Consider the following 27,653-nt stretch of genomic DNA (forward strand, 5'->3'; position numbering starts at 1 on the left):
ATAGCCCATTCACTTTTTTCTCTGCTCTCTTGTCTCACTCCCACCCTTGCATTCATGTCAGCCAGTGGAACGTTTTGCCCCGGATTGTTCAAATCTTTGCCAATTGTTCCCCAAAGTCGTCACAGGTTCTTTTTCAGTGTACAATGGAGCAGGATGTGCAGCTATCACCAAGCCATTAATTACTACATGCATACCCACCCACAGTAATCTCATGACTCCCATTCTTACTCCATGAGATAATATAACCTTCCATTCTTCCTTGAACCCTCACACCTTGCGTCTTTGCATGCAGTCAGCTCCAGTCCAATTACGTTTTCAGTGTTAATGACCAACTTGGACTTTCTCCCCTCGTACTCTGTGGAAGGAGCATGTATGCCTTCTCCCTATTCTTGATTAAGTCTTCTCTGGTTTAAGGGCAGCTGACCCTCTTGTGCCTCCTTTCACCTCCTAAAGGAGAAAGCTAAGCTCAGGACGAGCCAGGTTATTTCCAGGAAGGCCATACTTGGCACAGTTTGGGGTAATAAAAGTCTCCCGTCACTGTGACTGCCTGCCTTTAGAGAGATCTCTTCTTTGTAGCAATCTAGCCGTGCCTTATTTTCCCCCCTTTCTCTTCCCAGTTTGTCTCCAAGTGGCCCAGTTAGCATAGAACCTGGTCCAGAGCATAGCCAAGGCGTGGCTGGTGCACAGGTAAGGCCCAATTACACAGTTCCCAGGGGGTTTGGCTGGATTATTGTTCCTTTTAGGAAGACCCATTTATTGTCAATCTTAATGGCAATCTAAAATGATTGTATTTTAAGCAATTTGTTGAAAAACAAAGCATTTTGAATTCCCTTGACTGAAAAGGTTTGGATTAGGCAGGGGAGACCCACAGTCCTAAAAGGAAAGAGGACCCTTGTGTGGTTCGAGGGAGGAGAAGGGACCAAGGATGAAAAAGGCAACCTGTCAGCAGCTGCTTTGGCGATAGAGGCAGAGGAGGCCAATCACCACAAGTGCCTCCTGGGGGAAGGTTGTCTAGGAGCCTTTCCTGCCTGCTGGACTTGTTCCCCAGGCCTCTGGCTTCAAGGAGCCCCAAAGAGAATCCAGAGAAGCCTTAAACTTAGAGCTAGGATTCTGCCTGCCTTCCCTGAGAGAGACTGCAGCAGCTGTGTGGTCAACTCATTCTCTTCCTGGGTCCCCTGAAGAGGTTTAATATTAGGATGATATAAAGGATGGAGAAGATGAAAGCACATTTATTGATTTGGAGGGGAGCCTTTAAAAGTTTGCCCTTCATCACTGAGACACAGGTGTGAAATTAGCAGTTCGACTTATATACCGCTTCATAGGGCTTTCAGGCCTCTCTAAGCGGTTTACAGAGTCAGCATATTGCCCCACAGTCCGGGTCCTCATTTCACCCACCTCGGAAGGATGGAAGACTGAGTCAACCTTGAGCCAGTGAGATTTGAACCGCTGAACTGCAGATAACAGTCAGCTGAAGTGGCCTGCAGTACTGCACCCTAACCACTGTTTGGGTGATCCCTGCATCGTCTGGGAAAATGTGCTTGCTTTCATACTTCTGGTCTTCTTCATCCTCCAAAAGGAGAAACATTGGACTTGGTCTTAAATACTTGGAGGCGCCTCCCCCCCCCCCAAACCAGTACTGACTGGGAAGTCCCATCATCATAACTGGAGCTGGTGGGAGAAGTCGGTCTTTGCTCCTTCCAGTCATGGATGGATTCAGCATGCAGGGACAATGGTAGATGCCACAACAGTTTGGATCGGGAGGCACTTCAAACGGTCACTCACGCCCTATTCACCTCAAGACTTGACTACTGTAATGCGCTCTACATGGGGCTGCCCCTGAAAAGTGTTCGGAGACTACAACTAGTCTAGAATGCAGCCGCGCGAGCGATACTGGGTGTTCCAAGATATACCCACATTACACCTATCCTCCGCGAGCTGCACTGGCTCCCTATCGGTCTCCGAGCGCGATTCAAGGTGCTGGTCATTACCTTTAAAGCCCTACATGGCCTAAGACCCGGATATCTGCGAGACCGTCTTCTGCCGCATACCTCCCAGCGGCCGATAAGATTGCACAGAGTGGGCCTTCTCCAGGTGCTGTCAGCTAGACAATGTCGGCTGGTGGCTCCCCGGGGGAGGGCCTTCTCTGTAGCCGCTCCGAACCTATGGAATGAACTATCCCCAGAGATCCAGACCCTACCCACTCTCATGGCCTTCCGAAAGGCTATCAAAACCTGGCTATTCCGGCAGGCCTGGGGCTGTTGACCTCATGACCGAGGTCCAGCCCCGTTTAGATGGAGTGCATGATGTGGTTTATTTCTTAATTTGTTTCCTCCATTTTTTTTAACTCTGCACTTTTTTAAAATTTATCTTCTGTAAGCTGCCCGGAGTCCTTCGGGATTGGGCGGCCTATAAATTTATTAAATCAAATCAAATCAAAATTTATTAAATCAATCAAAATAAAGAACAAGGGACAGTTGTGAAGTTCTCAGGCCAGAAGATCCATGGAGGACAACAAAACTGCATTTATCACGCATGCAAAAGTGTCTTCCTTCAGCCTGTGGTTCAATTTGAACTGTCTGGATAAATGAATAATGTGTACTCTCTTTTAATAAAACACAGGTATATATTTCAATCCAGGACATAGAAGCCTTTTTCCTCCATCTGCAGGACAATATCCTTTCACCCCTGATCACAAGCAGCCGTGCTGGTCCAGGTGAGCCAGCAGAGTGGACTGCCTGCTTATCTTTTGCCTGTTTTTCCAAAGGATGTGAAATTCCAGGTGTGGTTTTCCTTTGGAAGTTGGCCAGTTTCCAAATTCTAATTGTAGTTGCTCTCATGATGGCATGTTTGGATGGACATTTGTGGTTCATCTGCACTCACAGCCTCCGTAGAGATGTTGGCTTCACTTATTGTTTCTGTGACAACGTGTTGCTGTCTGGAAACTAAGGGAGAGAGCAGCTGCTGCACCAACTCTGCCTGGTGCGCCATTTGCCACCAATCTTTGATCAGGAGACTCTGCTCAGAGTCATTCATGCCTTGGTCAGCCCCAGTTCCAAACTGCTTCTATAAGACGGGCGTTAAAGGCCACCAGAAGCTGCAGCTAGCCCAAGAGGTATGTGGTCACAGGTGCATCTCTATTTGCCCAGGCAAGATCCCTCCGCTTTAATTGCTCTTCTGGGTTAATTTGTTAGTTGCATCCAACAACTTAAGCCCCCCCCCTCACCAGATGGGAAAAATCCCCCTAATAATCCAATGTCTGCTTCCTGGACTTTTCCCAGATGCTTTGGGATTCCAAATGAGCCATTCATTTACTAACCACACCTGGGCGTCTTCCCTGCTCTGTGAATGATCTCCTGGCAACCCCATCAGATCTACAGGTGGGCCCTCTGTTGGGGCCCAGCAAAGGGTCTCGCAAGGGTGCCTCACTGCTGACACATGAGATGGGTGGCTTGGGCTCAATTATGGCCGTTGGTCTTAATGGACTTCTCTGAGTCGGAAAGTTTGTTTTGATGAGCAGTTAAGGCTATTGAGATGGTGATGCCCCTCCCCCAAAGTAGGCCAACTCCCCATGTGGTGATGTGGGAAGGAGATTGGGCCCCTACTCTCTTCCCAGACAAAGTGAGGCTTGAATGGCTGGACAGGATTCTCCTTGCAACTCCCTGTTCAGCCAAGGCTGCAAGGGTTGAGGTTGAAGTTTGAGGTTTATTCGATTTATATGCCGCCCTTCTCCCAAGGACTCAGGGCGGCGTACAACATTAAAAGAAACACATACTACAAAAGTTAAAAAGAAATTAAATGGGATATCCCCAAACCCAATTAAAATTAACAATGATACATTTTTTTAAAAGAATTCAAATTAAAATTAACAATAATCAGTACTTTGTTTTGTTCAGGCCAGGCTGGCTTGCTGGAAAAGCCAACTTTTTGGGGTGTGTCGGAAGGACCGGAGGTCGGGGATTATACGAAGCTCCGCGGGCAGTTCATTCCAGAGGGAAGGCGCTCCCACAGAGAAGGCTCTCCCCCTGGGGGTCACCAGTCGACACTGTCTGGCTGACGGCACCCTGAGGAGGCCAACTCTGTGGGATCGCACTGGACGATGGGAGGCTACCGGTGGCAGTAGGTGGTCTCGCAGGTACCCTGGGCCCTCCTGAATTGGGGTCTTCCACATCACTCCTCTTCAAGCCCTCCACTGACCTACCTCAGCTCCATCCCCCTCCTGCCCTACAGGACTCCACTGTTCAGGCGGGTCATCCAGCAGAGGTGGGGCTCCTTAGAAGAGGGAAACAGGAATTGCTGGCCCAGGCAAAGCCCTTCAGTAGCTGCTTGGATGGTCTTTACGTAAAGTGGCTGCTTTTAGCAGGATTCCAGATCCTAATAGCAGATGGCTATGGTTTTGTTTAACAGGATTGCACCACTTACACCAGTTTAAGAAGCACCAGTGCAAATAAAATCTGTCTTTAGTATCCTGGGCCTATCTGTTTTCCTTCCAGTTTGCCAGCCAGCCAGCCAGGAAGGAAGGAAGGCTGCTTGAGGAAGGACTTGGCTGCATGTTGGAAAAAAGACAAGTCTTACCAGGCGAAGTTGGTATGGCAAGAATGCGGTTAAAACCAGTAACCTGTTCCACACTCTAGGAGAGTAATCCAAAATGAGTTCTCCATTGACCAATCCCCCCTCCCCCCGCCATGTATTGCTGACAGAAACTTCAGCAGTGATAGTTTAAAAAGCCAATATTAGTCACTTAAGTTATCCCTTGCTAAGTGCATCAGCATTCTAATATGAGTTAGGTGGTAGAGAATAAATATGGTGACTTGGACAGAGATATGCCCATTATCTTGGCAAAAGGGGGCAAAGCATTTTGCGATAGAATTTTTTTTATTTTTCCATTTTTCATAGCATATAATCACATGTATACTATTACATAGTCAATATCATGTTGTATTATTAAGTAATTACATCAATTCATCTTACCATCAACTACCAAAGAAAGAAAGAAAAAGAAAAAAACAGTTATTGGCTCTTCCGCTCTCCATACACCATATTTATACCTTATACAACACTTTCTTCCCCCTCTCTCCTTCCCCTTTCTACATCCTTTCCTCCCTCCATCATTTTCTACTCTACTTCCCCTTCCTTTCTCCTTCTCCTCTCTCTCCTTACCACTCCTCCTAGTACACCTCATCTTCCCCCCTCCCCCTCTCTCCTGTCCCTCTCTTCCTATCTTTCTTCTCTCCTCTGCTTCCCACTCTTCCTCTAATTCACTTGGTGTATTTCAGCTTCAGAGCAAACTCCCTTTTGTGTTGATGGTATTTATAATTCCATTTCAATATACATAAAAAAGAAAAAATAGCAGTATACATGTACAATCATAATACCTTAAAGTCCAGCACCCCTCCTCCAACTTAGTAAACTCCGCTCCCTCCCACCCTTTAAAGGCAAAGCATTTTAAGCCCCAAACAATGAGATAACTTTGGAAGTGACTCATGGAGACCCTGCCCTAACTAATTGAAGGAGAAGGGGCCACACTGTCAGAGGCACCAAGGTCTCTTTCTATGGGCCACCTCAATCAAATACTTTTGGCCTTTCAGTAGAGTTGATATTGTAGTCTGCCTGTTGAGTGTAACTGGCGATAGGGATGGAACTTATGGAAATAACTTTTGGGCAGCAAAGTCTGCCAAGAGACTGGATAGTCCTCTTATCAGGAATGAGATAGTGATTTCTGCAGGGAATTGAATCTGGTGGTCTCGTAGGTCACTTCCAACTGATCATGGTTCTCTGATCTGTGCAGCAACAGATTTAAGTGAATTTGGTTTGGTTTGGATTTATTGTAGTAGAGGCTCACTGGAAGATCCTTTTGAACACAAGATAAAATAACATTGTTGGACTTCGGGTTGCAAGTCTGCATTTTAACAGGGCATTTAAAAGATAAGGTATTTTGCACAACAAAAGACTAGTCCATAAATATTTCTCCCACATACATTCTTCAAGGATTTAGAAGCTGCATATCTATAGAAACAAGGCTTTGTAGTACAACTGAGCATGTTGAAACAGATAGTAACCTAGGAACTACAAGACTAATGAGAATAGGTGGGATGACAGCCCTATATTAAACCAAATCAAATTACACACAGTGTGATAAGAACAATAAATGGGTGCAAGGTCATCCGATTGTCAATTAAATTCCCAGGGCTTTGAGCAGCTCTAGAGGCGAAAGGAGAGATGGGAAATAAGTTCAGGCTGGAGCAGGATCTCCCTGCCTTCTCCCTGTTCAGCCTAAGGCAGTGGGAAGACATCCAGGAACGCCCATAAGGTGCTGGATTACAGTTGAACACCTGTTACGGGATTAGTATTATCAGCATAACAATAATATTGAATTTGTATTCAAAATGAAGGCACCTGGTGGAAAAGAGGATCTGGGATTGATCCTGAGAGATACCTGCTGCAAGGAGAAATTTATTGGTGGAAAAAGAACAAGACGACAAAAAAAGATTTTATCCAAACAAGGGCCCAGCCAATGATACCAGGTGGCTTTCTTTATGCCAGGGACAGTAATCTGGATTATCCAATGGAGAAGTGCCAGCACAAGTAAAGCTTTGAGAAAAGACCTTCTCAGTGGACTGGACTGGCCAAAATCCAGACTGAGATGGACCCAGAAGGCTTTTGGGAGATTAAAAAAGCCAGGTGTGAGATAGGAAGGCAAAGGTTTTAAATAAAGGATGCAGAGCAAAGGCTGCTAAATTGCACCCAGAATGATCTAAGGACCTCCTCCTCCTCCTCCTCCTCCTCCTCCTCCTCCTCCTCCTCCTCCTCCTCCTCTTCTTCTTCTTCTTCTTCTTCTTCTTCTTCACCACCACCAAAGGATCAAATGCATGCTTATAAAAAAGACTATTTGTGATTAAAGAAGTAAATAATACAGGCTAGAAAAAGAGATAAAAGAGTAGGATGAAAAAGGAAATCAGAAAGGAGCTGTCTTATTTTTTGTTGAATTTCACTCTCCTTCAAATATGGAGGCAGTAGGAAGCCTAGCAGACGACGGCTAGGAGAAGGAAAAGAATGGACATCATTGGTCACCTTATTAAAGAAAAGTCCTCACAAACCCTGAATTGAAAGAAATACTGGGAGATTACAGATTTCCTTGACCGAGTAGAACTGGAGGCAAGCAGGGAATGAAGGCAGGCATAAAGCTGGGGAGGGATCCAGCCTCAGAGCAAGCCAGTTTTGGATGAAACTAATGGCCCAAAGCACTGTGTGTGTGTTGTGTGTGTGTGTTCACAAGGTATCTGGTGAAGAGGCTCTTAGTAGTAGTTTGTAGCCAGGAGCATACTACTCCAGAGTGACTTTGGTGAGAGTAGGGTTTGATTATAAAGGCGTGTCATGTATATGTTGGTAGTAAATTTACAGATACAGATTAATAGAGTTGGAAGGGACCTTGTAGATCATCTATTCCACACATTCCCCCGCCCAAGCAGGAGGTCCCACACCATTTTTGACAGATGGCAGTCCGGTCTCTTCTTGAAAGCTTCCAGTGATGAAGCTCCCACAACTTCTGAAGGCAACTTCTGTTCCATGGGTTCATGGTTCTTCTTATTTCTCCATATTTCTAAGTTGAATCTCTCCTTGATCAGTTCCATCTGTTATTCCTTGCCTGGTCTTAAGGGGCTTTGGGAAATAGCTAGACCTGCTCCTCTCTGTGGTAGCCCCTCAAATATTGGAAGACTGCTATCATGTCTCCCCTGATCCTTCACTTCATTAGACTAGACGTACCCAGTTCCTGAAACCATTCTTCATATATTTCAATCTTCTAATCAATTTGGTTGCTCTTCTCTGCACTCTTTCTAGAGTCTCAACATCCTTTTTATAGTTTGGTGACCAAAACTGGATGCAGCATCCTCACTTGATCTTGATTATATTCCTTTGTTAATACATTTTAGGATTGTGTTGGCTTTTTTGGCTGCCACTGCACACTGCTGCCTCATATTTAACTGGTTGTCCACTAAGACTCCAAAATCCCTGCCACAGTTACTGCTATTAAGCCTGGTTTCACCCAGTCTATATCTGTACTTTTGGTTTTTCTTGCCTAAGTGTAAGACTTTACTTTTCTCTCCATTATACTGAGTACTGAGAAAGTCACCCAAAGAACTGAATTATAGCATTTATGGAAGATCAAGTAGCTAAACTCCACTTAATGTTGATCTTTTTATGGCTGTTTTGAACTCTAGGGGTAATTGTTGGCAATAAATACATTCCACTACTCAACAGCTGATCTACTGTATTTGTAGCTATAAAATTGTCATGGATGATTACAGCCATAAGGTACAAGCATGCATGTTTGAGTTTGCATGTGTATTTTTAGAGAGAAGTTTTGTCCTCTAAAAATGACATTGCCAACAATTTTGTGTGCATTTACAGGTTACTGAGCTGAATGAGCTTCTTTCAGATGGAGAGAGAAGAAACCTGTTATCTAGCCTGGGAGAAAGGAAGTGCCAGGGAATCTTTCTGGTGACTCATCAGCAGCATCGAGCAGAAAGCCAAAGCTGATGAGAATGAAAGGAAGCTGGAAAAACGGAAAGCATAGAAGGAGAAAACAGAGAACACAGGGATGTCTCGGCTTCCCAAGGTAAGTTCTTGACCAAAAACTCTGCTGATGTTCCATGAGAACAAGAACGAAAAAGGGTCATTGCTGCTGTTTGGCTAAAGAATTCCAGAGGCGAAGAAAAGCAGCGTAATGGATGCATCTGAAGTTGCTTACAAGAAAGGCTGCGAAATGGCTGCTTTCTAGCCAGATAAACGTTGGGTGCAGGTATTCTAGGGCTGGACCCGTGGAATGAGGAAGATCACCTCACTTTGAATGTCAATCAGCAGGAAGAGGAAGCCATCGGAAGAACTTTGGGATCCCAGCTCTCCATCCATTCTCACCTCACTACTGCTCTCCTTTGTTGTGCTCTCACCATGCGCCTAGTGCATCTCTGTGTGGTTGGCCAAATGTACTGCTGCACAGACAGAGCTCTATGGTTTAGCATTGTGGTGTGTTTTTATATAATTTTATGATATCAAAATATAAAATACAGGTTAAAATAAAGATAACGGGGAAGGAGAAAGGAGGAAAAGAAGTGTGGGCTAAAGGGAGGAAAGCATTAGGTTCTCCTGCTTGAGCAGGGGGCTGGACTAGAAGACCTCCAAGGTCCCTTCCAGCTATTTGAAATTTCCTGACAGAATTTATCAGCACAAAGATAATAACATTACAGCCACAACTTTTTACTTTTGCATACTTAGTGTCCACTAGCTGTTTCTATAACAACAGACTTATCTAATCAGCAAATCCCAAAATCAACCTCCCCCCCCCCAGCCCAGAACAAAGTTTAGATGGAGTTTCCAAGTAGAAACAAAAGTAGATGGTTTTTTTTCTTTGATTAAAGCAGCTAGTGTGGCCATCTCAGCTCCGTAGCTCTCATCAGTTTTTCCAGCCATTCTTCCATTGGGGAAGTTAGTGCATCTTTCCACTCTCGCTGTGGTCAGCATATACATCAACAAAGTTCCTGATTTTTTTTTCAAGTTCCTTTTCCACTCACTTCTTGAGTTCTATTTTCATTTTGAGGGTCGTCTGTATTAAAATACGAACCTTACCCCAGTATTTCTTCGCTTTGTCACAAGTCCACCAAAGATGGTAAAAAGATTCTTCTTTACATTTCCAACATATATTTGAAACACCAATATGTCATTTTATTAAAAAAAATCTTTTAAGTTATAATACATTGTAAATTTTAAACCCTTCACGTTTTCCCATTGTTCAAGCATTATATTATACTTCCATTCTTTGCCCATTGAATCATGCTAACTTTCACATACCCATTTTCCAAGTTCAAATTCAGTAACCATAAACCTTGGCAATAACATGTTCATCATTACCACAGAATATAATTTCAAATTCATTTTTTACAGAGTCAACCCTCTAACATTTTTGGTCCAGGTTGAATGTTTCCTTCAGTTGTAAACATCTTAACCCATGACAGATGTGTCCTTCGGACTCCAACTCTTCTTTGGACTTGAGATGAGGTTCATCTTGATCAAAAAGTGTCTAGCCTCATTACCAATTCTTTTCTAAAAAAGAAAAAAAAGTTCCCTGAGGTGATATCCAAGAGGTACCTTTGAAGAGAACCTTATTTTATGTTTATTCCAAACTTCTGACACACAAGAGCTGCCCCTTCCCTCTCTGCTCCCTGCCCCTTTGGGCATCAAAGTCAAATGCTAGAAGAAGAGTTTATTTTGCCTCTGTCCATGTTTAAATCTCTTTATACAACCTGGATGTAGCTGTGGGAGAGCAAAACTGAAATGGCTGCTGGAAGAAATCCAGAAAATGGCTTTCTAGGACAGCTTTGATCACCGACATCCCTCAGAAGGAACCATAAAGAGCCAAGGTGGCGCAGTGGTTAAATGCAGCACTGCAGGCTACTGCTAGATCAGCAGTTCAGCGGTTCAAATCTCACCGGCTCAGGGTTGACTCAGCCTTCCATCCTTCCGAGGTGGGTAAAATGAGGACCCAGATTGTTGGGGGCAATATGCTGACTCTCTGTAAACCGCTTAGAGAGGCCTGAAAGGCCTATGAAGCGGTATATAAGTCTACTGCTATTGCTATTGCTATTGCTATAAATCCTTCTGTTGTGTTTGCACATGGGGATTCATTCATACAGTCACCCTCCTGCCTCATCTTTCAGGGTTTTAATGAAAAGCTAACATTCAGAAGTACTTGATTTGGTGCTTGGTGAGGGGTCTGTTTCCACATAGAGTTCATTCCAGAAAAAGAAACCATCATGGATCTGAGGCATTTTGTTAGGCTTGTCAGCAGGGCCTCTGAAGGGTTCTCCATTCTGCCAACAGTGTCTTTGTCTGGCTACCTTCTAAGCCTTGGTTGAGATGGGTTCTCGCGCTTAGGTCTGCTTCCCCGTTTTCACATGCTCCATCAGATCACCAATCCTGCCTTGCTTCTGAGGGCTTTCCTCTTGACTTTCAGGGAATGTAGCCCTACTCATGCCATGATGTCATTGCCCAAGCAATGGTTGCCATGGGGACTGGATGACGTGTCATGTTGAAGTTGCTAGGGATACAGAGCTGGTTTGGAGGGAGGGGAGATGAAACATCTGCAAAGATTCTTTGTCAACAGAGGAGAAGAGCAGGAACATAATTCAGAGGAGACACAATACAAATTTAATTTCCTGGATTTTGAATGTCAGAGAGGTCTCACGTGCCATCCACTCAAATTAATTCCAAGACAGGAACTCGTAGGGAAAGAGTTGAGTTTGGGAGGGGGGACGAGCTTTTTCAAAGAGTCCTAAAAAGATAATTTTGAAGACTTAAAATGACTGTGTGGGGGGGGGGGAGACAGCAGCAGCCAATCTCTCTGTTGGCTTTGTGGAAAGGACTCCTGTGGCAAGTGGAAGGAGGTCACCCCAGAAATAGGTACAGAAACGCCTTTGCAGAAGGAGGGCCAGGAAAGCTAAAAATAAGGTGAGATTAATGACAACGCAAAGAGTGTCTTCAGAAACTCAGAAGGGAAAGGAAACCATAAACCAGCAGCTTAGTGAAGGAGGAGAGAAGAAAGAAGCCAGAGTGGCTTCACTCAGGTGTTGGATGGAGCAGATCCTAAGGGACTCTTTCCAGGTCTCCCTTCCTAGGAGGAGGTCCAGATTCCAGTTCATGAATGTTACAGAACAACTCACAAAGGTCCTTACAGAAGGAACTTTCGGCCAAAGGGGCCTCTGGCTCTTTGGGAACACTTTCCCTTTCCAGAGTAGCCGAGCCTTTGTCTTGCTGAAGGGGGAAGGACCCATTGGTGGAATTTCAACCTCCTTGTCCTCCTCTCAGGAGGGCTGAGAAAACTCAATGGAGCAACGACCTGCATTTCTGCAATGACACTGCAGGAGGCAGAGCACCCCAAGGGGTGAGTCAACAGCAGCACAGATACCATTCTTCAGGATGATGAATGCAGGGTGAATTATTTCATTTCCCCACTGAACCATTTCGCTTCCTCCGTTTATTGGCACAAGGCACGGGTAACGTCTTTGGTGCAAACATGTGATTTTTGCAACAGGGCAGGCCACTAAAACAGTCACCACTCATGAACAAAGATACTGTTGGAGAAGAGCCAAGGTAGCCCTAGAAGAAAAGCGCTGTTTCCCACCAGCCAAAAGTCAGAGGATTTTGTGAGCTAGGTTGATATGGCATATCAATTGCCATATGTCCTACATCAATCTAGCCTGCACCAGTCTAGTCCCTCAGTGAAACTGCTTGGTCAGAAAAGGGACTTCAACAAAATTGTGCCTAATACTGGATTTAGTCCTACTTGAGAGACCTGCTTCAAATTCTAATTCAGCCAGTTGCTATCATCTGACTCTACCTCACAAGGTGGCTTCAAGTGGGAAGGGGGCAGATCTATTGGGCTTACCTACCTGGAAGAGTGGCAGGACAAGAAAGGCATGCAATAAATAATTCAATGTTTTCCATGCTCTGCTCAGAAAGGTCTAACAAGGAAAACTTTACACCTTCCCAGTTACAAAATAGTTTTATTGATTCATGTAAGTAACCAACTGCTTCCTTTATTGATAACCACTGAAAACGGTATAAAAGAACAGAGTAAACAGTTTAAAATACAAGGCAGATTGCATAGTAATTAATTGGCTGAAAGCCAGCATTTAAAACCAAAGCAAATTTCTCTCTCTCTCTCTCTCTCTCTCTCTCTCTCTCTCTCTCTCTCTCTCTCTCTCTCTCTCTCTCTCTCTCTCTCACACACACACACACACACACACACACACACACACACACACAGATCTTCAGGCTCTTGCAAGAGGCATTTAAAGGACAAGGTCCAGGTAGAGGGCCACTCCAGGTGAGATTGTGTTCTGCAGATCTTGGCAGTTGCAAAAGAACCATGATGGAGAGGAGGTTTTGTTTTTATCTCCCTCTGAAATGGTGGTTAAAGGAAGGCAGCAAATGGTTGGTCAGGAGTCCCAGCCCAATCCTGGGCCGAGAAGGAGGGCAGCCCCCAGCACCAAAACTGCCATCTCAGCAAGAGGTTTTCAGGAGATGAACTTGGTGGGGGGGGGGTGACATTGTCCTTTGGGAAAGTGGACCCTCCACTGAACAGAAGGTCTCCAGGTACCCCTCCAAAATCACCAGCCCCTTCTGGAGTGCAGCCCCATTGAGAACAGGCAGGCTCCCCACCACAACCCCATTCAGGAGCCTTTGGTCTTCTGAACCTTCATCTGGTCAAGAATCGTCATTTATTTGGGCAGAAATCAGAAGAAATCGGGGGGGGGGGTTCTGGGGAGTACAAGCACACATGATTCAGGGGTTGTGTGAAAGAGGCCATTGGCTGTCGAGTGCTGGGAAAATGAATCACCTGGTCAGGAACGTGGCCCGTCTGATGCCACCTGGGAAACCGGTGCTGGGAAGAGCCAGTTTCTTGGCAAAATCCCTTGGCAGAGCAAATGCAAGGCTGCTAACTGCTTTTTTCGGCTGCTTTCAGACAGAAGACTCTTCCTAATGCTGCCAATTAAGGATGTGGCATAACTGTTCGTTCTTCCCGTCCTTAATGCATTTTCTGTGGGAAGCAAAGTGAAGGCAGACGCGAGAGAAAAACCGTTGCAGGCTGAGCGCCTTCCCCTCAAGGGGCCGGGAAACAGAGGTACCCCACAAGGGTGGAGAAGAGCCACCTCCAGGAGCCTCTGCAAAGCCCCCCCCCCATCTGCTGACATTGAACCCGCAGCCTCAGGCCATGGGGTGGAAGTTGGGTCTGCCCTTCAGGGTCAAAGAGGCTCTTGGCTCACTGGATGGAACAGGCAGCACCGATTAGCAACGCAGCCTTTTTCCTAACCCTCAAGTACGCCTATGCGATAAGTATTTTGATAAGCTCAGCAATAAATAAATCATCATGTTCAAACAGCCACGTCTCAGGAGGATCATTGACCAACTGGGGAAGGTTTGGGAGCAGCCGTTTCTCCACCTTGGGAGCTTTAAAATGGATGGACCTCAATTCCCAGAATCCCCCAACCAGCATGGGCCGGTCCGTCCATCTTAAAGTCGCCAAGGTGGAGAAGCACCTGGTCAGAGGAGAGCAGCCAGAGTGAGGTAGGGCTTGGAAGAAAAAGCTGAAGTGCAACAGTTGGCAGTCTGGGAAGGTGGAGCCTGGAGAAGGAAAGACTACATCAGGGGTCCCCAAACTTGGCAACTTTAAGACTTGTGGACGCCCACAAGTCTTAAAGTTGTCAAGTTTGAAAACCTCTGGACTACATGATGGAGATCTTTATTTATTCATTAATTAAATTTATATGCTGCCATAAGAGAAGGCAGGGCAGATGGGAGAAGGTGCAAGAGGCTCCCCTTACATGGAAGTGGATTTAGGAAGGGAGCAGCAGGCTCTCCTTCATGGGGGGAGGAGGGGTATCCATCAGGGGACCCTGCAGGAGTGGAATGGATTCCCGTGAGCGAGATAAATGAAAATAAATAAATAAATAGCTTTGGCCTCTGGGCCGGTGGTTGGAGTAGAGTTGTTGCAACTCCACCTTCTATCATTCTTTGGTTCTGTAGCAAATAATGACATGGCTAGTTTCGTATCGGTGGACTTTAAGCTTCTAATAGGATTAAACTTATAAGCATATAAACCTGGTGAACTTTGACATTCAAATATGAAGCTCATCAAAACTGCAGTGGGATCAGAAGAATTTTGAATGATTCTTTGGATTTCACTTTTGAATTCTTTTGATTTCTCTCAGCAATGTATCCTGGGTTAAGCGTAGGAGAAAAGGGGAGAAGAGGACATCGGTGACCACAGATTGATGCTAGCATGGCATCAGTGCCAGCAAAGCTCTGGCAGAGATTGCTCCCTCCCTCTGTGGAGCAAAGTGCGCGTAGGGGGGAAGTGGTGTGTCCTCTACTCCATTAGCCACCTTCAGATTCTCACAGCCCCACTGGGGGCCCAGGTTAGTTGGCACAGCCACATCTAAAAAGGCCTTTTGGAAGGCCAAAAGGATGGGTGCAGATCTCACCTGGGGGGCACGATGTTCCAGAGGAGGGCAGAAATGGAGCCTGCCAATTGAAATTCCTTGAATGACAGGGTCTACAGCATGGCCCTTCTGCCAGCATAGATGGGGAGAGCTTCTCCCTCTTTGGATCTCTGGCTTAATGAAGCTGCTGGCAGGATGCCTGTATTTTCACGTACAGGCATTTCCTCTTCATTGCCTTTGCGCATTTCTTTTCATCATCAAAATGTTTTTATCTCCAGTTTCTTCCCTTTTACCCATTCACCCCCACCCCATGTCTTGCTCCATCACCCTGTTTCAGTTCTCCTCCAAGGAAGCCCACAAGGTGCCAAGCAGGAGGTCTGGAGGAGAGCTGCAGGAGATGGAAGAAGAAGAATTGGTGAGGTGATCTGGCCTGGTTTGCTTGGTCCTTTCTTCTCAGTTCTGGAGGCCATCCAGGCTTCTGCCCTCCCTCTTGCCAACACAAGGAGCATCCTCAGCTCAGCTTGAAGGTTGCTTCCTAAAATTTCTGGTGTCCTCCTGAGCTGTCGGTGCCTCCCAAAGTTTGATCTCTTGAAGCAAGATCCAGTGATGGATTAAAGGCACTCTGCCTGCCCCCCATCCTGAACAAGCAGAACTCAACTCTCCCCAGAGTTCAGCCAAGGTGGGGAGACTCTAAACTGTTCTCTGTTTGGACAATGGCCAAAGAGGTGATGCTGAGCTGACCTCACAACAGAGCAAACTGTGAGGCTCCTGGGGAGAGCAAACCCCATTACTCAGAGGAGGAGGAGAAGGGACAATTTATTTTTTGCCTGCTCAGCTGTTCTAATTATACTAATTATTAATTATTAATATTGATATTAATTAATTATTAATTATTGTACTAATTATTACCATCACCAAAATGGACCTTTTGAGGGCAGCTTAAGAATTTAAAATGATGAAGAATATAAAATATTGGAATCCTTCCAAGAGAGTCCCCTTTAAATCCAAGAGAGAAGAACAGCAAAAGTGATAACTTCCCTAGGAAAGGAATTCCCTTTCACAAGAAAAGGTTTCAGCCAATGCCTTTAAACAGTATTAGGCAAGAATTAATCAAGCTCTGTAGAAATGAGCCACCAAACGTTAGAACTGATTCAGTTAGGCACCGAGTCTAAGCTTCACTTTGCCGGCTTTCTTGCAAAACTGAACAACAAGTCATAGATATGCAGCAGAAAACTTCTGACAAGTAGGATTAGGAAGGTTTCACAAGGACCCATTGTGAGTAACCTTGTATTAAATATGACACTTGCATGACAGAGTGTTCAGTTTCATGACAACTGTAATCAAGTGTGAATACTAACCTTAAAAAAAGTGGCCTAAAATGACATGTTGTAAATAACAAAGAAACTTTGTGTGTACTCTGAGTAAAAACCAACTTTTACTCAGGGCAGCTTGGGCCTTTGTCCCAAGTGTGAGGTGCTCTATTTCTGCAGAAATAAGCAGCTGGGACGTGGCTTTCTCATTCCAACATGGTTTATTGGCCATTCTAGTCAGGAAGACATAAAGTCAGCTGAGGCTCCGGCCAACTATTTGCTGCAATGTCAGCCAAGAGGATTCCGTGGTCGATCTACCTGGGGCCCCCGGGAAGGCTGTCCTGGATGCTCAGTGGACCAGAAGAGAGTCTTGGCCCCAACTCTGTTCTGCTCTTTCCTGTCGGTCTGATTCTTCCTGAGCCAGGAAGTGGAATCCTGCAAAAGAGCCCCACGGACCATTGACCGCCTGACCAAGAAAGGTCTCAGGGCTGGGCCTGGGTCTCCAGAGTTGTCCTGATGCTGGCATCTGCTTTGAAGGCCAATGCCCCCCCCTCCACATCCCCACAGATGACTCCTGCTCTCTTGCTTTTTATGTGGGTTTTTGGGGGGGGGCTGAGCATGCGCATCTCACCTTCTTCATAAAGAGGCACCCCATATTTTTACAAGGGGCTACAACATTTGGCTACCACAATTAAAAGATCATGAATTCATTTCAATCAAATAGGTTGCAGCATATTATTTAATAGAGCTCAATGGAAACAAGAACACATTTTCTGTATTCTTATTCTCATCCCACGGATAATCAGGCAGAAGCCTTCTCCATTGTGCTGGATGAAACCTTCTATCGCATTGTCTACTAGATGAAGGTTCTGGTCTAATTAGATTTATTATTTGTTAAAAATTCCATTATTTATTATTCTTTTATTATACTAATTTAATTTGCGGGGGGCACAGAGAAACTGCATTGCATGTGACAGCAGTGTAAACAAGAACTGCCTCTACAAAGTTAGACTAAGGACCATCTAGCTCAAGAACCAGTTCAGGGTCTCCAAAGTTTGCAACTTTAAGATTTGTGGACTTCACTCCCAGAATTCCCCAGCCAGAGCATGCATTGGGCTCTATCATAATAAGCTGCAACCTATTTGATTGAAATGAATTTACGATATTTTTAATTTTTTTAACAGAATCCTGGAAACTAAATGTTGTGGCCTTTTGTGAAAATTTGAAGTGCCTCTTTGTGAAGGTGTGATGTGCATGCTCAGGGCAGAAAAAAGTCTGGGAGGTGAAGTCCACAAGTCTTAAAGTTGCCAGCTTTGGAGACCCCTGAACTAGAAGAAGCTCTCCAAGATTTCAGACTGTTTGGGGATTTTGAGGGGGGGTATGGATTTCTACAACAAGAAACCCACTGAGCAGATGCAATTCAGGCTGAAATCACAACCAAAACATGGACCTAAACAGCAGTGAAAGTGATACCAAAGAAATACAGGATTTCCTCATGAGCATGGGAATTTTCCTTGACCCTGTTCAAACACGTCGGTCCTGGCCAGCCGCAGAGATGCGTCCTCTTCCTGAAACCGAACTCCCTTTCCTTGTGAAACTGATCCAGCTGGTTCAGCAGCTCTCTAAACAGCACTTTCCAAATTTTGGCATTTCAAGAAACTTCTTTCCCAACAAACTTTCTGTGTGACACATCTTTAGAGAAACCAGCACAACTCTGTCAAGGCGTAAACAGAAGTAAATGCATCCTGAAGCTTTAGGCAATTAAGTTTTTTTGATTGCTTTGTTTTTCTTGGAAATGTTTACAGCAAATATTTAGGCAAAGTCTTCTGATGCTTGAAAGCATGGTCAGAATAGCTCTCCCAATGCCCAAAATCATTCTCTCTGTTGGGCAAGATCTTGAACACGACTCACTGCTGTTAGATGAAGAAGAGTCCAAATCTATGGGGAACACAGTGGCCACCATGCTGCTCAGCACACGGAAAGGACATTTTCTGGCCCAAAGTTGTTTCTTCAGCTGCTGCCCCTTCCATCCCACTTCCAGGAGGGCAGAGCCGAGCCCAGGCAACCTGGCCTTGTAGGAGAATCCTCAGCAAGTGCTCAGAAGGGAGGAGCAGCAAGCTGGGACCGGGTCTTCAGAGGAAAAGGGGGGGAGGAACTGATAGAATGAAGGGGGGGGGGGAGAAATCCAAGGAATTGCTGATGCTTTTTGTAGAAGGTGACGTGAGGGCCATGCCAGGACCGAGAGCTGAGAAACTTTGCCCAAGGGGAGGATCTGGAAATGAGAAAGTCGATTCAGGAATTCTGAGAGTGGCGTCTTGGGGAAGGGGATTTGGGATCCCAGCAGTGGGACCTCTGTCTGGACCAAGAAAAGCGCACAGAGTATCCATGACAACCATAAAGAGGAAGGAGTTCAGAGGTTCAAGATCCATTTCACTAGAAAACAGAGACCAAGCAGGAGAGTGTCAGGGAGCTGGGAAAGAGAAAGGAACTGGCTCCCAAGAGGATATCAAGTTTCAGGTCAGCAAAGGGCAGCAGGATCTCTTCCTGGGCGAAAAGCACCCTTCCTGTTGTACCCGATCGGGGTCTCCCGAAGGAAGCCCCCAGAGAAGCTCAGAAGCCAGCTGCCAGAGCCAACCAGGACTGGTGCCAGGAGTGCCTGCCAGAGTTGGTGAGGGTATAAGCTGCCAATCGCCCGGACTCGCCCCTGAAGACCTCCTCCAAATCCTTTGGCCCAGAAGCACATTCATGCATTTTGGCCTTCAGGGGAAGAGGATGTGAATATTTTAGCCCCGACGGCTTATAAATGTTCCGCTGCTTTAGTGTAATCATCAACCAGCATGGCTGGCCGGGGAATTCTGGGAGTTGAACTACCTGTCTTAAAGTTACCAAGGTTGAGAGGAAGAGTGGGCAGGAGAAAAGAACAGGACCTCTTGGGGGGGGCTCAAGCATAAAACTGATGAAACTTTGGCTCAGGTTTTGAAGTCACGGATGGTTTTTTAACAGTAACAGAGTTGGAAGGGACTTTGGAGGCCATCTAGTCCAACCATCTGCTCATGCAGAAGACCTATACTAGGGATTCGAACCGCCGAACTGTCACTAGTTGCCCTAAAGTCTGTTTTGCTGTACTCATCACGTTCTATTTTACGATATCCCACTTATCTACACGGCTGGGATTTGCTCCTTGACCTTGCAGGACATGCCACTGTTCCCCCACCCACCCAAAGTCCCTTTCAAAGGCTTCAGCTTCTTTGGAGTCTCTTTCTCATGGACTCCCCTTTATTCCTGGGAGTTGAGAGATAATTTGAGGCCCTGAGGAACTACTCTGTATCCAGGACGCACTGGAACATTAAAATATTAACAAGGCCCAAATTCTTCCTTTTGCACTTTTTTCCTCCGCCTTCTTGTAGCCATGTAGTAACTTCCTTCCTGTCTTTTTTTCATGGTGACCACAGGCTCCAGCCCAACACTCTGCTTTCCATGTGGCCGCTTTGACAGGGGCAGTGATGGGGCCTCCAGAGGCTTTGGCTGGTGTGATGTGAAAAGGCCCACAGAGAGAGAGAGAGAGAGAGAGAGAGAGAGAGGAACAGGAGAATTCCCTCTGGCCCAGAAGAGAAGATTTGGGCCACGGGTGGTCATACAAGATGCAACCCAGATTCATAGTCAGGACTACTTGCCAGGCTAAACCAAAATGCTGCTGGATGACATCTGTCATTCCATGGTGCTTGGCTGGGGATGACGGAGCTTGTATTTTAGTTGGGAAAACCAGCTTGAGTCGTTTGCAGGGAGAGGACTTGCTGGAGAAGCTCCTACAAAAAGTTGGCTCCTTACCAGGTTCTCAAGGTGGATGTAGGCTTCCCAGCAACCCTCCCTCTCTTCCCCCTCTCCAGTCTTGAGGTGTCCCTGATTGTCCTGGAGATGAAGAACTAAAGGAAGGGGGAAAAGTGCTGGCTGTGGAGCTCCAGCAAGTTTGCACTCAGGTCAGAATGTAAATATTCAACCTGGGCAGGAAGTTTTGCTAAGAGCAGCCCCTCCCCCCTTATCTCAAGATAAGCTGTGCAAACAAAGGTGCTTAGGAAGATGAGGGCCTGGTCAGCCCTTGCATGGGGCTTTCAGGCTCAGTGGCATAACAAGAGTCTTCACCAAGCAATCATTAAGAGAAGGAAAAAGGTTCAAGACTTGATAGAAAAACTCGTGGCACGACAAAACCGCGCTTGTCAAAATAGCGGTGATTAAACCGCGTCGCTAAAGCCGCGACACCATCACAACAGCGACAACAGCGCGGCAACAGAAGGGTGCTTTAAAGCCGATTTAAATTAAGGTAAGTGTTAGGATTAGGTTTAGGGGTTTGCTATAGATCCAGCTCCAGATACATGCTTCGTTCTTTGCCTCTGAAATTCCAAAGGTAGCCCTCCTCCTCCAGCTGCTCCTGCTGCTCCAACAGGGGCGTCCTGTGTGGGTCTCAGCAATCCGGGGGGCGCAATGCCCATCTTGGGGGTGCCCACCAAGACCCCCGCCAGGGCGGCCGGGCTGACAGCGGCAGCGGGCACGGGGCAAAGCAGGCTGCCCAGCAGCAGCAGCCCGCGGGAAGGGTCCAGCTCAGCCACGGGGGGCAGCAGCAGGCGGGGCGCGGGCTCCGCCAAAGCCGCCCGCCCTGCCTCTTCCTCCGGTGGAGGCACCGGCGGCGGCGGAGGATGCGGCAGCGGTGGCAGCTGAGGCTCTCCCGGGGCCGGCGAAGCGGGCTTGCCCGGCGGCGGCCGCCACCCGTCCAAGGAAATGTTGTTGAGGAAGAAGAGGGCGGCCTGCCTCCGCCGCGCGTCGCCGCCCCACTTGCGAGCCCCTAGGTTTAGGGTTAGGGTTAGGGTTAGGTTTAGGGTTAGGTTTAGGGTGCTTCGGTAGGCGCGGATTTGCCCTCCGCGGTTATGTCATCGCGGTAGGGTCGTTTTTTTCTTAGCACTTCGGACGGCGCGGATTTGCCTCTGCACTTATGCTGGCGCAGATAAGGGCTTCGCGGTTTTGTGGTGGAACCAGAAAAACTGTCTCTATCTCCAGGGATAGCTGGACCTCATCCTAGGAGAAATGTGCAGTACGTCCCTCAGGTGAAAGTCCTGACTTCAGAAGGCCTGTGGCCAAAGTGAAGGAGGGCTTATGGCTGTGTTCTTCAACCTTGGCAAATGGGAGATGGGCGACCTCAACTTCAAGAATTCACCAGCTAGCCAGCTGGGGAATTCTGGATGTTGAAGCCCACCCATTTTCAACTTGCTGAGGTTGAGAAATACTATGTTAGGCACTTGAGTTCAACACAGTCTGGGTACCGACTGATACACAGCTGTGTCCAGTGACTGGGGAGAGTCAAGATGTTGGTGGCCATTGAGGGCAGAGGAGAGGGAGGGCAAGGTGCTGGTATGGGGGGGGGTGAGAGCCTGGCCATAGAAAGGCCAAGCTGAAAGCTGCTGAGGACACAGAGAGAGCAAGGGCCCTGCCCGCCCTGTGGTGGCCTAAATTTTGTTTTGGCCCAAACCTATTCTAAGTAAAATGTTCTAGATTTCAGTCCTGATCTCGAAGAGTTAGGCAGACTTTCCAGAATGCCAAATTCGGGGTGCAAACTAGCTGCTCTTCCATTTTATGTACATCCCTACCTCCTAGAATCCTGCAGAAACTTGCCTGATGACATGGCCAAGCTTTCATGTGTAATCTTGGTGAAATTCTGCAGAAAGGATAAAGGGCCAGGCAAACTGAGGGAAGCAAAGGTTATCACTGTGTTCAAAAAGGTGAAAAAGGAATATCCAGGGAAGACCAATAATTCTGATAAGGTTACTTGAGAAAGTGTCTATGGAGATCCTTAGTCACTCTGGTCATGGTTGTCCCAAAGTTGCTTTTTCAAGAGGCAACTGGACAGTCAGAGCTGAAGAAGCTTCATGGCAAGCCATCCCTTGTGGTGCTCGGTCCATAATTTCCTTCCAAGCTCCAGAGGAGCCACCAATCAGCCCTTGAAAGAGGGTTTAGATGACAGGTTTGAGTTAAATGTCAAGCAAGATCTCCTTTTCCTCTGGGATTCCTGGGAGGGAGGTTTACTGGATGACTCTTTGATCCTTCTCTCTTTGATTCTCAGAAATATAGAAAGAAGAACGAGTAGCCATAGGAGGAAAGAGGAGATGACTTCATATCTTCCAAATTCCAGACTTCCACTGTTAGGCTTAGAGTCAGGATGTTCTTGAGAAATTGGTCATGTGACCTTGCTATATAACTGTAATCAAAGAACAAGCAATTAAAAAAAAAACCTTATTGCTAGTCAGAAAAACAAAACCCTGTTGTTAAAAGGCAGATGAAAATGGAGTGGCCACTGAACTGCTACCCTTCAGAGGAGGATTACAGGCCACTGTGAGGTTGGCTCTGGCAGGACTCTGGCCCTGAGCAGCAGAGAGGAGGATGCCCAAGGTCCTTTTGGAGAGTCCAACTTCTGAACTGCCAGAAGTGTTGCTCCATTTGTCTTGGAGTTTAGGGGCAAAGGCTACTAAATGAGGTCAGCATTTTTTTTAGGAAAAACACCTCCGAAGGCTCATAGCTCTGCCTGAGCTCACTCTTGCTGATGTCACAACACCCACTTCCTGTTCTTTGGACAATTTCCCTTGTTTTTAAAATGCAACTTTACCCCAATGGCAGGAAGGATGAGGTCTTGGCTGGGGAAAGCTGCAATATAGGAATCTGGAAGCCTAAGAACAGTATGGAGATATCAACAACCAGAAAAGCAATAACACAAGTTCTTGAGTGTATCTCTTTCATTGTGTTATTCTTATGTAAGGTGTAAGTGCAAGCAATTAAAGTCTTCCTTTCTGTGTCTGTCCTTTGTGCAGGTTTTCTGAGCAAAGTAAAGAAATAAGGTGGTCTGCAGAAGACCGGCAAGCCAGTGATTCTTCCTCTGTAAGTAGCTGTCTTTATTGCTGGGTGTGGTGTGGTCTGTGCTATGTTCATCCTTGAGATAGTGAAGTGCAAGCAATTAAAGTCTTGCTTTCCATGTCTCTCCTTTGTGCAGGTTGTTTGAGCAAAGAAAAGCAAAGTAAAGCATATAAATCCAATAAACCTAAACCTAAACCTAATAAGGTGGTGTGCAGAAGACCGGCAAGCCAATGATGCTTCCTCTGTAAGTAGCTGTCTTTATTGCTGGATGTGGTGTGGTCTCTGCTGTGTTTATCCTTGAGATAGTGAAGTGCAAGCAATTAAAATCTTGCTTTCTGTGTCTCTCCTTTGTGCAGGTTATTGGAGCAAGGTGGTGAGGTGGTGGTGCAGAAGACGCAAAAAAGGAGAGTAATTTTCCTTTTCTATTATTTTGTGTGCTGGTTTCATCCCAATGCAGTGCATGCAATGAAAGAGTTCATTTCTGTGTCTCTTCTTTGTGCAGCCCATTCATTGGAGTTCGTGATACTGAAGACTGGCAAGAACAGTCATCTTCCTTCTGTAAGTAGCTCTTTTATTGTTTTTGTACTTATTTTAATCTTATTCATCCATTGAGGCAAAGAATTCAGTGACATCGTCTTGGCCACTCCCATCCAGTCACATGGTCGGCAAACCACTCCCGCCAGGTCACATGGCTGGCAAGCCACTCCCACCAGGTCACATGGCCAGCAAGGCACTCCCACAAAAGCCACACCCACAGAGTAGGTTCCAAAAAATTTTGAAACCCACCACTGGTTCTTTGGATAAGAAGTAATACGTTTTCAAAGGAAAAAAAACAAGAAAATCTCTCTTGTGTAGCTGCTGAAAAAGAAGTCCTCACCTACCAAAAGAAATGGCCTTGGCCAAGAGGGAAAAAACAGGTTTTTCTGAAGTTGAAAAAGAGGTGCAGTCTGCCATGTTAAAAGAACTAATATCAGCTTTTCAGATGCTAACCATGAAGCCTAAAATTCCAAGTAAGCCCATGTTACCCAGCCAGGGGGAGGCTTCTCAGCCTGAAGGGAGCCCTTTTGCCTTGGAGTGGGTGGGTGTGGGATTTGCCTGCATTTACCTTGCACTTGTTTTGCAAAAGTGCAAATGTTCAAACTATTTTGACCTCTGGGTCATTCCGCGCCTCCCCCTCCTATAAGGGTGGATCCGCCGCTTGGGTCTCACTTTTGTGCTGATGCTCCCACATCTTGTCCTCTCCTGCATTCCCGCATTTAACCCTGGGATCCTGCAATCATTACCAACTTTATTTAGACAAGGTGAATAGCTAATCATACCCAGAGTTTAGGAGGTATCAAGGCACTTCTAACATTTACTCTCCCTTAAAACCACACAAAATACTGATACACACACACACACACACACACACTGTATATTCAGGTTTGCTGCTTAGAATATTGATGTATTCCCATTGTTATTAAATCTGATTTGTGTTTTTTATTTTATATGTTATATTATTTTACTTCTGTTTGCAGTCCTTTCATTTTCTCCCCTTTTATTACTGTAAGATGCCTAAAGTATCCCCATGGTAGGAAGACAGCAAATAAATTTTAAAAATGAACTTTTCTTGTCTGAGAAATGGAGAGTCTTTTTGTCCATCTTCTTTCCTTCTGTTGCTGCTCCAATTCCATCATTTTCTCGTCTCCTCTAGTTTAAGGAAGAGAAGGCTTAGGCGTGATGTGATAGCAGTCTTCCAATATTTGAGGGGCTGCCACAGAGACAAGGGAGTCAAGCTAGTCTCCAAAGCACCTGAAAGCCAGATAAGAAGTAATGGGTGGAAACTCATCAAGGAGAGAAGCAACGTAGAATTAAGGAGACATTTCCTGACAGTGAGAACAATCAACTAGTGGAACAGAAGTTGCCTTCAGAAGTTGTAGGTTGTAGAGGTAGAAATAAGAGGGGGAAATAGCAAAAACAGATGTTAAGATGATACAATGTATGGTAGAACTATGAGAAGGTTTAGAATTGAAGGATATTAGAAATTACGTGTTAGCAAAACTAAAAATGGAAATGAAATGTAATTACTAGGAATAATACTGTTATGTTTATTAGTATTGAACTGTATGACATCCAGAAATCAAACCATTCAGGCAATGAGATGTATAAAAATAAAAAAACTTAAAAAAAGAAATTGTAGGTTCATCACTGGAAGTTTTTAAGAAAAAACTGAACAACCACCTGTCTGGAATGGTACAGGGTCTCCTGCTTCAGCAGAGGGGTTGGACTAGAAGACCTCCAAGGTCCTTTTGAGTTCTGTTATTCTATATTCTATTTCTCCTGCTCTGCAATGTTTTGTATCTTTCTTTGCGTCTCTGTTCCTGCTTTCCCTGTTGTTCTTGTAGGTAAGAAAACCAGGCGGAGCCTCCAATACTTTATGATTAATGCTCCTCACCAGCTACTTGGGGTGAGAAGTCCAGAGTACAGGATAACAGTACAGCACCTTCAGTGCTTTCATACCATGCCAAGGAATCCACTTGTTCCCAAACAGCCTGGACACTGTTGCCAAATAACAGCAACTCTGACGTTGACACACTACTTAGGACAGAGAAGAAATGCATTTCAAAAAGAATGTCAATTTTTTTTAAAAAAAAGCAATGCAATGAAAGAAGGCAATATTCTCCCCCTGCATGTAGGGCTCTTCTTTTCCCTCCTCTCTCCAGAATCACTCCTGTGCTTGGAAGGGGCTGCCTTCCAGATGTGCTAAATTTGCAGGACTGGAACCTAAAACATCTGGACATCAGGCCATTTGGAAAAGCTGCCCAGTGCCCCCACTCAGTGGGACAGGCTGGGAGTCCAGGTCTTGCTTACATGGCATGCATTTTTTACATAAATAAACCCTTTCTTCAAAAGAGGCTCCTTGAATGTTTGTTTTAATCCATGAAAGGGAACTTATTATGGAGAAAATCAAGGAAGGCCGTTGAGTAGAATCAGGGTTCTACAACCTTGGGAACTTTAAGACTTGTGGACTTCAATTTCCAGAATTTCTCAACCAGCTGTGCTGACTGCAGAATTCTGGGAATTGAAGTCCACAAGTTCCCAAGGTTGGAGACTTCTGGAGTAGAAGGAAAAGAGAGAGAGAAGGAAGTTGGTGTTCTTTTGTGGGGGAGGTAGGGAGCCCAGATTGGACTTTCTGAAGCAGAGATGGAAAACCTTGGGAAAGACAGGAGGGTGTTGGGGATGGAGCCCTCTCTTCAAGGGGACAAGGCTCAGCTCCATTGAGGCCCCCTCCTCTTTCTGCCCTCAGAGCAACAGCCTCCAACTCAGCCTAGCCTTTTGGAAGGGCCAATTGTTTCATGATTGGCCCCCTCCTAGGATGGCCACATTCCAGACAATGGACCTTCTCCTTGGCCAGGCCAAAACTGGTGGGCCAGGCAGGTAGAAGCCACCAAGGCCCCCTTGTCACTGCAGCAGCCCTCACCATGCAGGGTTTGAGCACCGTTATGCTGGCTGCTTGTGGTTTGGCCACTTGGCTTGAAAGTTCTGCTCTGGCTGGAGTCCGTAATGCAAGCGGTGGGTCACTGGGTCAGTGGGGGGGTTTGTACAGAAAAGTTACCTGCAGAGATTTGTTTTTAGAAGGTCGAGCTCCAGCTTTTTCAAAGTTAGGCTCCAGTAAACAGTTGAAAAGTTGTCAGCCCTTGTCCCAATTAAGGTTAATAACTTGCTTTCTGGCAAAGGTTCATTGATCTTTAACAGTTGCATGAAGCAGCCAAAGACATTCCTCTGTGTGAGTGTGTTGTGCGTGTCTGTGAGAGGGGGGAGGCGAGGGAGAGAGAGACTTTTTTGATGCTTTGCAGCTTCTCAACCCCCAAGGGGCTTTGTTGAGAGAGAAAAAGATTTGTGAGCCAAAAAAGGTGAACTTCCTTATGGTACTTTCAGTCCAGATACTGGCAAAATGCTTCCCTCAGAAAGTTGCAGGTGCTCCATCACTGGAGGTTTTTAAGAAGAAATTGGACAGCCATTTGTCTGACATCGCATAGAGTCTCTTGCTTGAGTACATGGTTGGACTAGAAGACCTCCAAGGTACCTTCCAACTCTTTTTCTATCTGTGTTATGAGGTGAAATGAAAGAATCTTAAGACGGGCATCTTCCCACAAGTCCCCAGTTGGCAGGCCTGCCCCACCTGGGTTTTCTCACATGTGGGTTCAGTTTAGGATTGCAGGGTCAGAGTGCCCAGAGTAGGAGGGATGCTTTTTTCTCCTTTGCTAGTTGTAGTTTAATCATTGCTGTTTGCCCATGTATTTCTTGTTTAAGGTAAGTGGACCCTTGCCAAGGTAAGCAAACGGGCAAGAATGCTGCTAACTTCCGTTCACATCAGCAGACACAGAACCTGCTGGTGTGAATACTTTCAGATCTGTTCAGGGATCTTCTTTGGTAGTGAGGGATTCTGTCACTCTGTTTCCAATTCTTCTGCTTC

At 45.9% G+C, this 27,653-nt stretch overlaps 1 long non-coding RNA gene across 2 annotated transcripts in view; it reads left to right on the forward strand.

Annotated features, from left to right (window-relative positions):
* LOC148048908 (uncharacterized) overlaps positions 1 to 26,314 on the forward strand; it is a 28,747-nt gene extending 2,433 nt beyond the window's left edge. Inside the window, exons 2-6 of one of the 2 annotated variants that reach the window (XR_015695546.1) lie at positions 8,407 to 8,614; positions 23,155 to 23,221; positions 23,334 to 23,441; positions 23,554 to 23,755; positions 25,582 to 26,314. This is a non-coding gene — a long non-coding RNA (uncharacterized LOC148048908). The remainder of the gene's footprint in view (positions 1 to 8,406; positions 8,615 to 23,154; positions 23,222 to 23,333; positions 23,442 to 23,553; positions 23,756 to 25,581) is intronic. The other variant, XR_015695547.1, reaches the window with a different exon arrangement.
* The last annotated feature ends 1,339 nt before the right edge of the window (positions 26,315 to 27,653 follow it).

This window comes from Thamnophis sirtalis, unplaced genomic scaffold, assembly GCF_051295495.1.
Source record: "Thamnophis sirtalis isolate CommonGarterSnake01/CBP01778 unplaced genomic scaffold, rThaSir2_p1.2 scaffold_2, whole genome shotgun sequence".
NCBI classification, from domain to species: Eukaryota; Metazoa; Chordata; class Lepidosauria; order Squamata; family Natricidae; genus Thamnophis; species Thamnophis sirtalis.